The following is a 14,039-nucleotide window of genomic DNA, read 5'->3' on the forward strand; positions in this document are numbered from 1 at the left end:
CGGGGGTAAAAGTGTAAATTTCAAAAATTACTCCACCAAGACTTTGGATAAGTCTGAGAATTTTACCTAAGCTATGGATATGTGGGACAAGTGTATGGTGAAAATTTGGAAATAAATGGATGGCTAGAATTTAAGGAATTAATAAAACATTAAAAAAATGAATAAAATAATATTATATTATTTTAGCCTTTAAAAAGGTGAAAATTCCGGAATTCTCATCTTCTTCAGCTGTCCAAACCAGGGGAGAAAAGGGGAAAAAAAAAACAAGAATCCTACCTGAAAAATTTGGAGAAAATCAAGAGAAATCAAGAAATCAAGCATTAAAAAGGTAAATTTCATTGATTTTCCTTGTGATTTTCACTACCCATGCATTTTTTTCTCATTTCCATGCAAAATTAGAAAGTGGGTATGGACACCCATGCTGGCCAAACCTCCATGGATGAGTTTTGAGCTTGATTTTTGGTTGATTTTAATTGAATTAAGTGATTTTAGTTAAGTTATATTGAAATATAGCAAAAATAAGCTAGAAATATAATTTTCTCCCATTGAAACCCATTATGCTGAATTTTCTAGGGGAATATTGGCTGCTGATCTTGATGGTTATTTGAGGAATTATGATGAATAATGATGAATTATGAGCCTAGAAAAATAATGGAAATTTTTGGAGCAAAAATACAAATTTTTACCCACTAGGGGTATTTTCGTAATTTGTTATCGGGACTGATAATTTGCACCACACTGAGGGACATTAAGTCAATTTGGGTGCAATTGAGGTATAGAAACTGAAAAAAATTAATTTGGAGTTTAAACGGACGCGTATATCAATTTATCGGGTAAAAGACCGAAATAGGCTAACACCGCATTTAGGCAAAAATTTAAACATTTTTGCATTCCATATCAAGCATTAGTAGTCTAAATTAGTTTAATTTCAATTTACTACCAATGTGGTGAATTTCTCGATTTTTTACTGTGTCAAGGTGGTGAGTCCTCCGATAAAGGCAAAGGAATTGCACCCGAGGACTAGTAGTCTGAGTATTTCAAAAATCCTCACTCTAGACACGGTGAGTAACCTTACCATCATTTTAATTATCTAAAGTATGTTTTTATTCGGTTTTGGTGAATTTTATGAAAATGAGTTCAAATGGTAAATTTTTATGTTTTGTAAACAAAATGAGTTTAAATGAAAATATTTTATAAATTGTCTTGAAACGAAATAACGATTTTGCAAATAGAGTAATTGGAGACCACTGATATGTTGTAAATTTAAAATTGAATTAATGGCTTATGTTATTGTATTGGTATGACTGGCTGGGCTATGTTTTTTATGAATTGTATGAATTGCTTTATTTTACCCTTGCAAGCTGGGTAGTAATATATTAGCCCTGTCATGCTGTCAAAATTTTATTGTATGGTGGGTTTGACCTGCTGCAGTGGGCTGGATTCTGTGGACTAGCCTATTAGAGGGGCACGGAATCCTGTTATATTTTTACCTCGGTTGGAGAGGCGAGTAGGGTAACTCCTGAGGTATAACTTTTAGAGTTCACTTCACGCCAAACCACCTCGTGAAGGGGAACTCGGCCAACGTCAAGGAATGGCTATGTTTTCAAAATAAAAACATGACTTTCTAATAGCCTTGGCGGACTCAGTTGGGATAGCCCTCGGCCAAGGTATCCCAAATAACTGAGTATGATAATAATTTTTGGCATGAGCCAAGCTTTTTAAGAAATTCATAAGCCATACTGATTACTTGCTTTAAATAAATTGATTTCATTTGGTTGAAATAAGTTGAAAGATGATAAATTACAGTTTGATGAAATGTTTTAATAGTCTCCTTTTACTCGACTTTAGATATTTTGAGTGATGTTTGTTTACTCACTGGGATTTTATAATCTCACCACCCTCATTTCCACCCATTTCAGGTTCAGAATAGATTGTAGATAACTGATATCGGCAAGGATTACAGTTGAACTTGCCACATCCAAAGACTGTAGGTTCATTTCTTTTGATACTTTTGATCATTCGTGGGCCCACGTGTCACTGTAAATTAAATTCTATACTTTGGTTATCTGTATTACGGTATGTAAGAATTTATTTTGCTTTTACGCTATAAAAAAATTATTTATGCAGTGTTCTTAAAATATCGTTTTATGTGAAAATTGAATATTTTATTGAATATTTTTATTTTATTATAACAGTCATAATTCCATTTTAAACGAATGTTTTAGACATCCAAAATTATTTTTGATTAAGAAATATGTGTTTTCCACTTACATACTATATTTTTAGATGATTTTTGAGATTTTTGGGATAAATGACAAAAAATACCCCTGTGAGACGGAAATTAATATTTCATTTGTTTAAGTTGGAAACAGTTTAAAATCTTTTAAAATGTGGTATTTGGAAACAGTTACCCACAGGGGAAATGAGAAGCTGATATTAAAGCCTTGCGGGGTCTCGATTGACATTCCGGGTAATGAATGTAAATTGAGACGTCGCGGCGGTTGTCACGGGCTCGATGGGAGTTCCGGGTCGTGACAACACATATCTACAACAAACTTCCAATTAATATAGTTGCCTTCCAACCATACCCATGACATCACAATAACACTGCATATTGCACACAATCATTCTCACAATATTAAACCAATCATAGGCTTCAAATTGTATCATTAAGCTTACCACTTGGTTTTAGCTTGGATTTCAACCCACAAAATTCATAATTACCTCACACCCATGGTCACCATAGCTGCCATAAAATGATTCACACACCATTTTCCCAAAGATCTAACCAACTGTGAGACCCTGTCAAGCTCGATTAAAAGACGGTATTGTATCGAGTGGTATAACTAAGTTAAATCGAGCCTTGAACTAGTTCAAATAGAAATTCTAAGAGGAATTTGAAAATTTTAAAACCAACAGAATGACTTAGAATAGTGATTTGGAGTTCAAGGTCTAGTTTGGAGTCCATCAAAAAAATTGACCAATTAGGGACAAAACGGTCATTTTACCATTTGATGATAAAATGAAGATTTTTAGCCACGATTTGATCAAATTTGACCAAGAATAATTATATGAAATATAATTATGATTATTGGAGTATAAAATGATGTTTAGTAGTGAAAAATTGTGATTCCCGGTATTTATAGAGCACAAGGGCAAAATGGTAATTTTGCCACTAGTGGACTAAACGAAAATTTTTTTTTAAACAATTTTTGCCCCATTTAGTTAATATTGATCAATATTAGTGTTATTTTAGGTTGAAAAGTAGAAATAATGAGATTTCGGTACATTTCAGAGTATAAGGGCAAAATCGTAATTTTTTTGTCTCGGGGGCAAATCAGTAAAATTTTCGGCCCAGCACTTGTCAAGACCAAGGGATTTTAATTGTGGTAGGATTGGATAAATACCAGAATATTTGTGGTGGAAAATTAAGAAGAAAAAGTCAAAAAGTTAAAAATTTGGCCAATAAGCATGTGACACATGGCATGCTTGATTATTTTATTATTTTCTATAGAAATCAGCCCATTAAATCCCCAATTCCCTCACCATATTCGGCCTAGACATCCAGCAACCAGAAAAAAGGAAGAACAAAAGGAAAAACAAGAAAACCTAGGTGGAAATTCAAAGAAAAAGTGAAGAAATCAAGGAAACAAGCTAGGTAAGTTAAAATTTCTTTAATTCTCCTTGATACCTAGCTTACCCATGCTTTTGTTCTTGATTTCCATGGTTGAATATTGAGTTATCATGATGAATTCAATTCTGAAAAATGGGTATGGAAGAGGAATTGTTGTTGAAATAATTTGATTTTAGACTATGTTAGTGTTTAGGGATAGTTAAGCATGGTTATGAACAAAAACACAAAAGAAATATTCAATTTCTCTAGGGTTCCTTGTTGGCTGAACCATGAGGGCTGAATATCAATGGGGTATTGTTTTTATTTCAAGGAAAATGGCATGGAAAATGATGAAGTAAGGTGAAACGGTTATGTAGAAAAAGATTCGATGCTAGTACACCAAATGACCAAATTTTTTTCTATAAGGAATTGTGAGGGTTCTAATGCTGAATTTGGCTTTATTTAAATGTATGTGGTAAATTAAGGTATTAGAGGAGAAATGAATTAATTTGGAGGTGATTTGGACACAATCGCCGATTAATCGGGTGATCGGTCAAATTTAATCGATACCGTGATTAAGCGGTAATCGGACATATTTTTGCATTACATATCAAGCATTAGTAGTTTAAATTAATTTATATCAATTTAGGGACAATATAGTAAATTCCTCGACTTTGTTATTTGTCAAGGTGGTGAGACGTCCGGAAAAGGCAAAGGAATTACGCCTGAGGACTATTAGTCAGAGTTCACCCAGAATCCGAATTTTCAACACCTGTGAGTGGACTGCCTATCAAAATTGTTTTGGGAATATGACTATTTTGAACAAAGTGTTTGAATGATTTTATGAAATTTTTCATGAAAATGAATGCCTTGGGAACAAGCTTTTGAGAAAAGGTTTATGTTATGAAATGTGGTTATTATGGATTTCTATGTGGCTGCATTATGTTGATATACATATATGCTTGAATATAATGTTGTGTAATTATGTTGACTCGGCTATGTGCGAGTAGGGAGTGTGCATAAGCCGAGGATGACCCGGTTATGTGCGAGTAGGGAGTGCGCATAATCCGGTGATGACCCAGCCATGTGCGAGTAGGGAGTGCGCATGAGCTGGTGATGATGATGATGATGAGCTGGTGATGATGATGATGGGTTGATGAGATGATGATGATGGGTATATACGTATATATATATATATATACATATGTAAATGTGTGTGATATAGCAAATTGATGGACAATGATTTATGGTTGTAATGTACGTAAAATTTGACACATTATACTTTGAGAATTTTCATGAATGTTAGGTTGATTTTATTAGTTTAGCAGGATGGCTATTGTTGAGTGAGGAAAAATGTTTCTCTTGTTGCTTTGTTTTCACTGCATCGAAATTCATGCTCGCTGTAGCGAAAAACTCTGGGGTTTGGAGGGGTTTTAAATAGGAATGAACTAAATTGCATTGTTTGAAACAAGTGCATCATGATTTTAAATTTTTCCTAATTGTTGCTTGTTCCCTTCATTGTTCACTCACTGGGTTTATACTCACCATTTTCAAATTCATGTTTTCAGATCACGAGGTAGCTGATAATTAGGACGAGGTGTCCTTGTAGATCTGTGTACATCTTCTGGTAGGTGTCTCGGCATTCGGTAGCTGTATATCCATCCGAGTCACTCCGCTGGAGGTCAAGTATTATTTTGTTATGTATAGATGAACGTAATGTAAATTTTAAAAGAGTAATGCCTGTACGAGTTGGCAATGTATATCACTATTTTGACTCAAAGTTATGAAATAGGACTTAGTGATAATAAATAGAATCATAAGTAAGATAAATAATAGGCTTGCCTGGGTTTAGTGGATTATGTCCATTGGACCCATGCGCCGGTCATGACCCGGAATTTGGGTCGTGACACCAACCATGAACTTAAAACAAAAAATCATTACCTTATGTTTCTTGAATCTTGAGACCCACTTGATATTTCTTCAAATTCTCTTGAACCATGTTAGTTAAAATCCTACTATGCAAGTATACGTATCAAATAGATAGTATATTAGCAAGCAGGGTATTGATCCCACAGGGAATTGATCTAAAACATTACTAAGTCCTAAAATTAGAACAATTTAATCTTATCCAAATAATCAAAATTAAATAATTAATTAAAACTAAAATTAAAACCAACAAGAAAAATCAAAATAAGAACTTGAGAAAATATCCAATCAATAAACCTAGGATTACAAAATCCTCACACTTCATCTAAATCTTACCTCTCTTCCTTAACTTATTTCAATGGGTTGAATTGCTAACCTAGAGTCCTAAATTATTTATAAGGGTCTCCCGACTCATCTTATAAAAATATATATTTTAACCAAAACACTATATTCCTATGTGAATTGAAATTAAAACAAACTCATTAAATGTTGTTAAACATATCCTATTTATACTAATAAACTTAACCTAAAGTTCCTTAAGCTGTCCTAGGGTTTAATTGGGCTTAAAGGTGTACTAAAAGGTCCAAAAAGTAATTATCAATCTTTACAATTTTCCATTCCGGGCACAATACGTCTAGCCATTTTTTGATATGATTTTATCTATCTTTGAAGCATAACTGGGCAAAAGGATCCCATGAAAGTTGTAACGATGTCTCTTAGCTTTCCAATGGTCCAATAATCGCATCATTTGGAGTTGTGTAGCTCAAGATATGGCCAAAATACTGAAACATATGCAAGCAGATTCTGGGTCTTTCAACACCTTACTTTCCAAAATTAAGCCTAATCACTTTTAATCCTAAAAAAAAATTTAAAAATTAATAAATAATAACTAAAATAAAAGGAATCACATAAAATTAAAATAACTCACTAAAAAGTAACCTAATTATAAAAACAACTAAAAATAATTAAATTATGATTGAAAATTGAGGACTTAGCTAATATTTAATAACAAAATTAGAATAAAATAATTCTATAAAATAGAATTATCACACTCCCAAACTTGAGATTTTGCTAGTCCTCGAGCGAAAGAATATCACAAAAAGAAAACTGAATCATAAAAAATCCTTCAACGAGAGATAGAAATACCAGATCATGATTTTCCAATTTTTCCTCAAAAATTAACTCTAATTCCAACTTAAGGTAACTTATAGCTAATCCTTAATTTCATGCATCAATTCAAGTGAAAACTTATTTTTGAATGAACTTCCCATGTGTGTGTGAATACTCTCTTACAAAGAATATCATGCAATTCAGATTAATTTATGCCAAATCTAAGCATAGATTAGTACTAAAATCCCATAAGTTTGCTTTTCATCTCTCTCTCCACTAATGTAGATTAACACTTATTCAATGATCAATAGGTCTTTATCAAGCTTGTAATATAAGGCTAGGGTCAAGGTATGATCAAGGATATATTTAGGCTCAAATTCACCTTACGCACTTAATCAATCTAGATCATATAAAAAGCTCAATTCTTTTTTTTTTTTTATCAAGCACCACCAAACTTGAAGTAAACTTTCCTTTGTACCACATATTTTATTCTTTTCTTTTCTTTTTTTTTTCAACCCCCAAACTTATTTTTGACAATTATAAACTAGGGGTAATTTTGCTAACAACCATCATTTTTTTTTTGCACCTTCTCCCTCATTTTATTCTTAAGCTCAAATAATTTCTTAGAAAGATTAAAATACTTAAAGGGTGAAAGGTTCAAATTGTTGGAATTAAATAAACAGGCCAAGGCTAATATAATTGTGTAATTATAAAGAAAAGGTAAATTAGGCTCAAAAAGTGTGACTAAAGATAAATATAACAAGGTAGGCTCAAAAAGGCTCAAACGATCCAAAGATGGCCTAAATCACTTCCTATCCTAAGTGTTATCTAAGATTTCGCCTCAAGAGAGAATCAAACAAATTCTAGAATTCTTAACTTCACTATACTTTTTCATCAACATAAAATTTCTCTAAATCACACAAAAATTCTAAGTAAAAGAGTATAGTGCACAAATTATTGGAAGTCGCATTCTAAAATAAAGCTAACACAAGATTATCACATAAAATTAAATCATAGCTATATGCTTCCCAAAAGCAAAGAATCAAAAGATAATTAAAATATCATCCTAGGATTGGTAATATCATGGAATAGGCAATTTCCATCTCAAGCATTCCTAAAATAAATCCTAAAAACAAAAAAAAATTACGAAAATAAACTAACCTAAAAACATCACAAAAACTAATAACAATAAAACCCTTCCCCAAACTTAAATTGCACATTGTCCTCAATCTGAAAAGCTAAAAAAATATATAAGCAAACTAAACTCCCTTATCAATGGTGGCAGTGCTTTGAAAGCTCTAATTTTTGTTCTCCTTATCTTCATGCTTTCCAAATCTGCATACACAACAAAATAAGCTAGGGAGAGGTTATAACTACTTATTTACATAGAAAAACAAAAAGTAACTAAAATAACAACTAAATCTAAAAGGTTATAGCTTGGGTTGCCTCCCAAGAAGTGTTTCTTTATAGTCACTAGCTTGACTTTGGTTGAGGCTTCATTCACCCTTTAAGGAGGTTTAAGTTTGCATGGAAAAAGTTTGAGGTGTGAAAGTAGTCTCTTCCTAAGATGAGGTTGTAGTGGCTTTAACTTAAGAAATGGTGCTTGCTTAACCGAAGGTGGTGGAATAAGTTGACTTTTACCCAACTTCTCAAATTGAGTTCTTCTAGAATAATGCACTTTTGGTATAGCTTTCAAATCATGTGTAACATTTGTGAGGACCTCATTCTGGTCCTTGGTTGTTGCATCTTGAACCAAACAAGCTTCAATGATTTGCTTTAGATTTTCCATATCAACAGCCTCCTTACGTAATCATCAACTATATCTAGAAAAGGATTGGGAGGCAAATATGGCGTGACTTGTGGTGGTGTAGATACTTCCTTCTCTTGCTTAATTTTTTCAACTTGAACTTGATCATAGGAAGTATTACCTTGATCTACTTTATCTCCATCATCTACCACAGTCTTGTCATTTACCTCATCAAGATGTTTACCATATTCTTCGCTTCTAAGATTAGGCTCAATGTCTTTTGGTAAAATATCTTGAGGCCTATTGTTTATGTAATTGACAAGTTGGCTCACTTGAGTCTCAAGATTTCAGATTGATTCTAGTTGACTTTGAATGATGGCATCATTCTTTTTCATGAATTGCATTAACGTATCCTCCAAAGTTAGCTTTTTCTCAAGAATAGGGGCTATAACTTGTGATTGGAAACCATGCTGAAAAACAGGTTGTGATGAATATGTAGAACCCTGATCATTACTCCATGAAAAATTTGAGTGACTCCACCATGAGTTGTAACTGCTGGAGTACGAATTGTTTTGTTGCCTATTAAAGCTTCCATCAAATTGCATTGATTGATAATCGATTGGACAACAGTCACTTGAATGCCTATCTCCACAAAGCTCGCATGCCACAAAAAAACTTCGAAAACCATTAACACCCCAAGCGTCAATTTTTTGAGACAAAGTGTCATGACCCGAAACTCCCCATCGAGCCCGTGACAATCGCCGCGACGTCCCGATAGGCACTCATTACTCCGAATGCCGATTGAAACCCCGCAAGGCTTAGCATCAGCTTCCGTATCTCCCCGGTGAGCGATAGTTATTAAATCTCACATTTCAAGAAATCATAAGTCTTTTCTAAATCAAAATAAAAAAATATTATTTTCTTGCTCGTAAGGGCATTTTCGTCATTTTTCTTTGAAAACACCAAAACCCGCCAAAAACAAGGTGTAAAAGCTAAATATGTTCATACATACTTTTAAATCAAATAACTAAAGTATAAAATTACTTTCACAATGACACATAAGCCCTCAACTAGCCAATAAGATGCGAGTCTGTGAACCTACAATTTTGTTGATGCAAGGCTAACTGAAGTCCTTGATGCAATCGGCTATCTACCGGCTATCCCGAGCCTAAAATGTGGGGAATTAAGGGTGGTGAGATTATAAAATCTCAGTGAGTAAACAGATACCATCTAAACTATCTAAAGGCAAGTAAATGGAGACGAATTAAAATATTCTTTTCCAATATCTGTTTCATAACATGAATATTCAGTTTACTCAATTAATCAACATGGCTTATATATCTCACAAAACTTGGCTCCTGCCAAAATCATTCTCGCGGATACCTTCGTCAAGCTATCCCACTGAGACAGCCAAGGCTGTTAAAAATTCATATTTCACATAAAACACATTTTTCGTCGAACATCACAGCCGTTCCTTGGCGTTGGCTGAGTCTCACTCTCACATGGTGGTTAACGTGAAGTGCACTCAAAAAGCCCACCTCAGGAGATACCCTATGTGCCTCTACTATCGATGTGAGAATATAAAGGAGTTTACCGTGCCCCTCTAATAGGCTGGTCCACGAAACCCCCCACCACCGCAGTAGCAAATCTTTAATCCACCAATTGATCAAATCTCAATGGCATAGCATGGCAATTACATTACTAACCAATTTATCAAGGCAAAACAGACAGTTCATATTTTTCAACACAACTATAAATTCAGCTAATCATGCCAATTTATCACAAGCCATTTAATTCAAATCATAATTTTACAACACAAGTAGGCAGTCTCCAATTACTTTATTTTCAAAACTAGTATTCGATTTTTCAGAAAATTTATAAAATTATTTTATAAAATCACAATTTCTCCTAAAACATATCAATTTAACATTTAAACCCATTTTCCATAAAATCACACAATTGTATAAAACTACTCTAGATAATTAAGATGATAATAAGTTCACTCACAGTATTAGGAGTAGAAATACTCCCATTTTCAGTCCGCGGGTACAATCCTTTACCCGTATCCAATGGCTCACCACCTAGCCATAATCCATGACACATATTCCAATTAAATTGTGTTTAACAGTCATAAGCTATTTCAGCCTCGATGTATATGCATGATATGACATGCAACTTATCCGACTACCGCTTAAATGCAGTGCTGACCTAATTCGGCCTATTACCCGATTAAATCGATATACGCGTTCGTTTAAAGTCCAAATTAATTTTTTTTTGTTTCTATACCTCAATTGCACCCAAATTGACTTAATGTCCCTCAGTGTGGTGCAATTTATCAGTCCCGATAGCAAATTACGAAAATACCCTTAGTGGGTTAAAATTCGTATTTTTGCTTCGAAAATTCTCATTATTTTTTTAGGCTCATAATTCATCATTATTCATCATAATTCCTCAAATAAACATCAAGATCAGCAGCCAATATTCCCCTAGAAAATTCGGCATAATGGGTTTCAATGGGAGAAAGTTATTTCTCTAGCTTATTTTTGTTATATTTCAATATAACATAACTAAAATTACTTAATTCAATTAAAATCAACCAAAACTCAAGCTCAAAACTCATCCATGGAGGTTTGGCCAGCATGGGTGTCCATATCCACTTTCTAATTTTGCATGAAAATGAGAAAAAAATGCATGGGTAGTGAAAATCACAAGGAAAATCAATGAAATTTACCTTTTTAATGCTTGATTTCTTGCTTTCTCTTGATTTTCCCCATAATTTTCAGCTAGGGTTCTTATTTCTTTTCCCCTTTTTTTCTCCTGGTTTGGACAGCTTGAAGAAGATGAGAATTCTGAAAATTTTGACCTTTTTAAAGGCTAAAATAATATAATATTATTTTATTCATTTTTTTTGTTTTATTAATTTCTTAAATTCGAACTATCCATTTGTTTCCAAAATTTCACCATACACTTGTCCCACATATCCATAGCTTAGATAAAATTCTCAGACATATCCAAAGTCTTGGTGGAGTAATTTTTGAAATTTACACTTTTACCCCCGTAAAAGTAAAAAATTACATGTTTGCCTCAAAAACTGAAAAATTGCCCATAGACATATTTTTCATCCCTTATACTCATACCATTCTCCAATTTGTCAAATGTGATCTCTCAAAATCTCAAATTTTATCCTCGGGTGAAAAAATTACGATTTTGCCCCTACACTCTAGAAATCATCGAAATTAAACTTTTTCACTGCCAAACCCTCAAATTATACTCCAATACTCAAATCACACTCCAATAAGTTAAATGGGGCCAAAAAAAATCTTTTCTAAAAATTCTCATTTTGTCCCAAAGTAGCAAATGACCATTTTGCCCTTAGATAGTGAAAATTTCGGTTTGACTCTGAATTGATCCTCGAACTCCGAATTACCATTTTGAATCATCCCTGAACTGTGAAACTCTTAATTTTACCTTAAAATTCCTATTTAAACTAGTTCGAGGCTTAATCGACTCAATGGTACCATTAGGGGCAATATCATCTTTTAACGATTTCTTGAACTTCCTAAATATGCAAACATTCGATTGAGCATGTAAATGTCATCGTAATTATTTTATAGAACATGGTTTGACACAAAGCATCTACTTCGTTTGCCAAAGCATTAATAGCCAATTCATAATCACTAGCAACCCTCCTAGGCATAAATTGTTCAGATGTCCATTGATAGTTACAATAATTCTTCTCCTTAATTAAAAGTACCTGAAAATAAAATTAAAAAATTGAATTAAGACTAAATTTGCTTGGTATTAGTATTAGTAAAAATTTTAGAAACAATTCCCCGACAACGGCACCAAAAACTTGTCAGTTAAAATCCTACTACGCAAGTATAGGTATCGAATAGATAATATATTAGCAAGCAAGGTATCGATCCCACAGGGAATTGATCTAAAACTTTACTAAGTACTAAAATTAGAACAATCTAATCTTATCCAAATAATCAAAATTAAATAATTAATTAAAACTAAAATTAAAACCAACAAGAAAAATCAAAATAATAACTTGATAAAATATCCAATCAATAAACCTAGGATTACAATATCCTCACACTTCATCTAAATCTTACCTCTCTTCCTTAACTTATTTCAATGGGTTGAATTGCTAACCTAGAGTCCTAAATTATTTATAAGGGTCTCCCGACTCATCTTATAAAAATATCTATTTTAACCAAAACACTATATCCCTATGTGAATTGAAATTAAAACAGACTCATTAAGTGCAAGCTCTAATCTAGCTACATATGGCCTATAGGTAGATCCCTATCCTATACGCAAATCAATTAATATGATCATATGCTATCCCAATTTTCATTTACTCTAAACTCCCTTTCCCAAGTTTGTTTAGGTTCCAAGATCAATTTAATTGGTGGCCAAGCAATTAAAAGCATTAAGGACAAATTGGAATAAACAATTCAAATCCCATTAAAAATAAGTAAGAAAAAGATTAAAAACTTAGACTACATGTGAGTTCAATTGCAATCTTAGAAAAAGAAAATTAGCTACTCATAATTGCAAAATAAAACAACATTGTATAAAATTCAACCATTGAAAGTATCAAGAAAGGTAAAAGCTAAGGAAGAAAACAAAACAATATTTTCTACCTTGATCTCTAAGTTTCAGGCTCAACTTGTAACTTCTTGAGTCTCTCAAAAGTTCCCCTCCTTAATGTTGTTAAACATATCCTATTTATACTAATAAACTTAACCTAAAGTTCCTTAAGCTGACCTAGGGTTTAATTGGGCTTAAAGGTGTACTAAAAGGCCCAAAAATCAATTATCAATCTTTACAATTTTCCATTCCCAGCACAGTACGTCCAGCCATTTTCTGATATTATTTTCTCTATCATTGAGCCAGAAATGTCCAAAGTAATCTGCACCAAAGTTGTACCCATGTCTCTTAGCTTTCCAATGGTCCAAGAATCGCATCGTTTGGAGTTTTGTAGCTCAAGATATGGCCAAAATACTGAAACATATGCAAGCAGATTCTAGGTCTTTCAACACCTTACTTTCCAAAATTAAGCCCAATCAATTTAAAAGGTAACCTAATTATAAAAACAACTAAAAATAATTAAATTATAATTGAAAATTGAGGACTTAACTAATATTTAATAACAAAATTGGAATAAATAATTCTATAAAATAGAATTATCAAACCACTTACTACGCAAGCCTTCCACCTTTCTCTCCTTTCTTTCCTTAGCCGATTCTCTCTGTCTTTCTCTTCAATGGTGTGGTGGTAAAGTGAAAAATGGGGTGGAGCATGGAAATGGTTTGGAAGCCTGAAGGTGGAGAAGAAAAAATGTCATCTTGAAGAGATAAGAATCAGCCAAGGATAAGGATGAAGGGTCAAAGCTTCCTTTGAAAGCTTTGACTAAGCTTGATAGGAAAATTACCATTTTGCCCTCCTAGGTTTCCATCTTTTCAATTTAGTCCTCCCAACCCTCTTCTAAATCCCAAATTCCTTCTATTATCTTCTTTTGCATATGTACTAATGAAATATAAAGTTTGTACTCCAACACAATGTCCCTATAATATTTAAAATATTTATTTACCCACGTTATCTTTATTTAATAAAGACACGTGGGTCCCATTA

General features: G+C 33.0%; 1 long non-coding RNA gene across 1 annotated transcript; it reads left to right on the forward strand.

Annotated features, from left to right (window-relative positions):
• The first annotated feature begins 3,518 nt into the window (after positions 1-3,518).
• Positions 3,519-5,358, forward strand: LOC148762457 (uncharacterized). The gene is made up of 3 exons (XR_016026209.1): positions 3,519-3,658; positions 4,303-4,387; positions 5,182-5,358. It is a non-coding gene; the product is annotated as an uncharacterized LOC148762457 (long non-coding RNA).
• Positions 5,359-14,039: the final 8,681 nt, after the last annotated feature.

Source organism: Theobroma cacao, chromosome 5, assembly GCF_053813885.1.
Source record: "Theobroma cacao isolate CCN51 chromosome 5, ASM5381388v1, whole genome shotgun sequence".
NCBI lineage: Eukaryota > Viridiplantae > Streptophyta > Magnoliopsida > Malvales > Malvaceae > Theobroma > Theobroma cacao.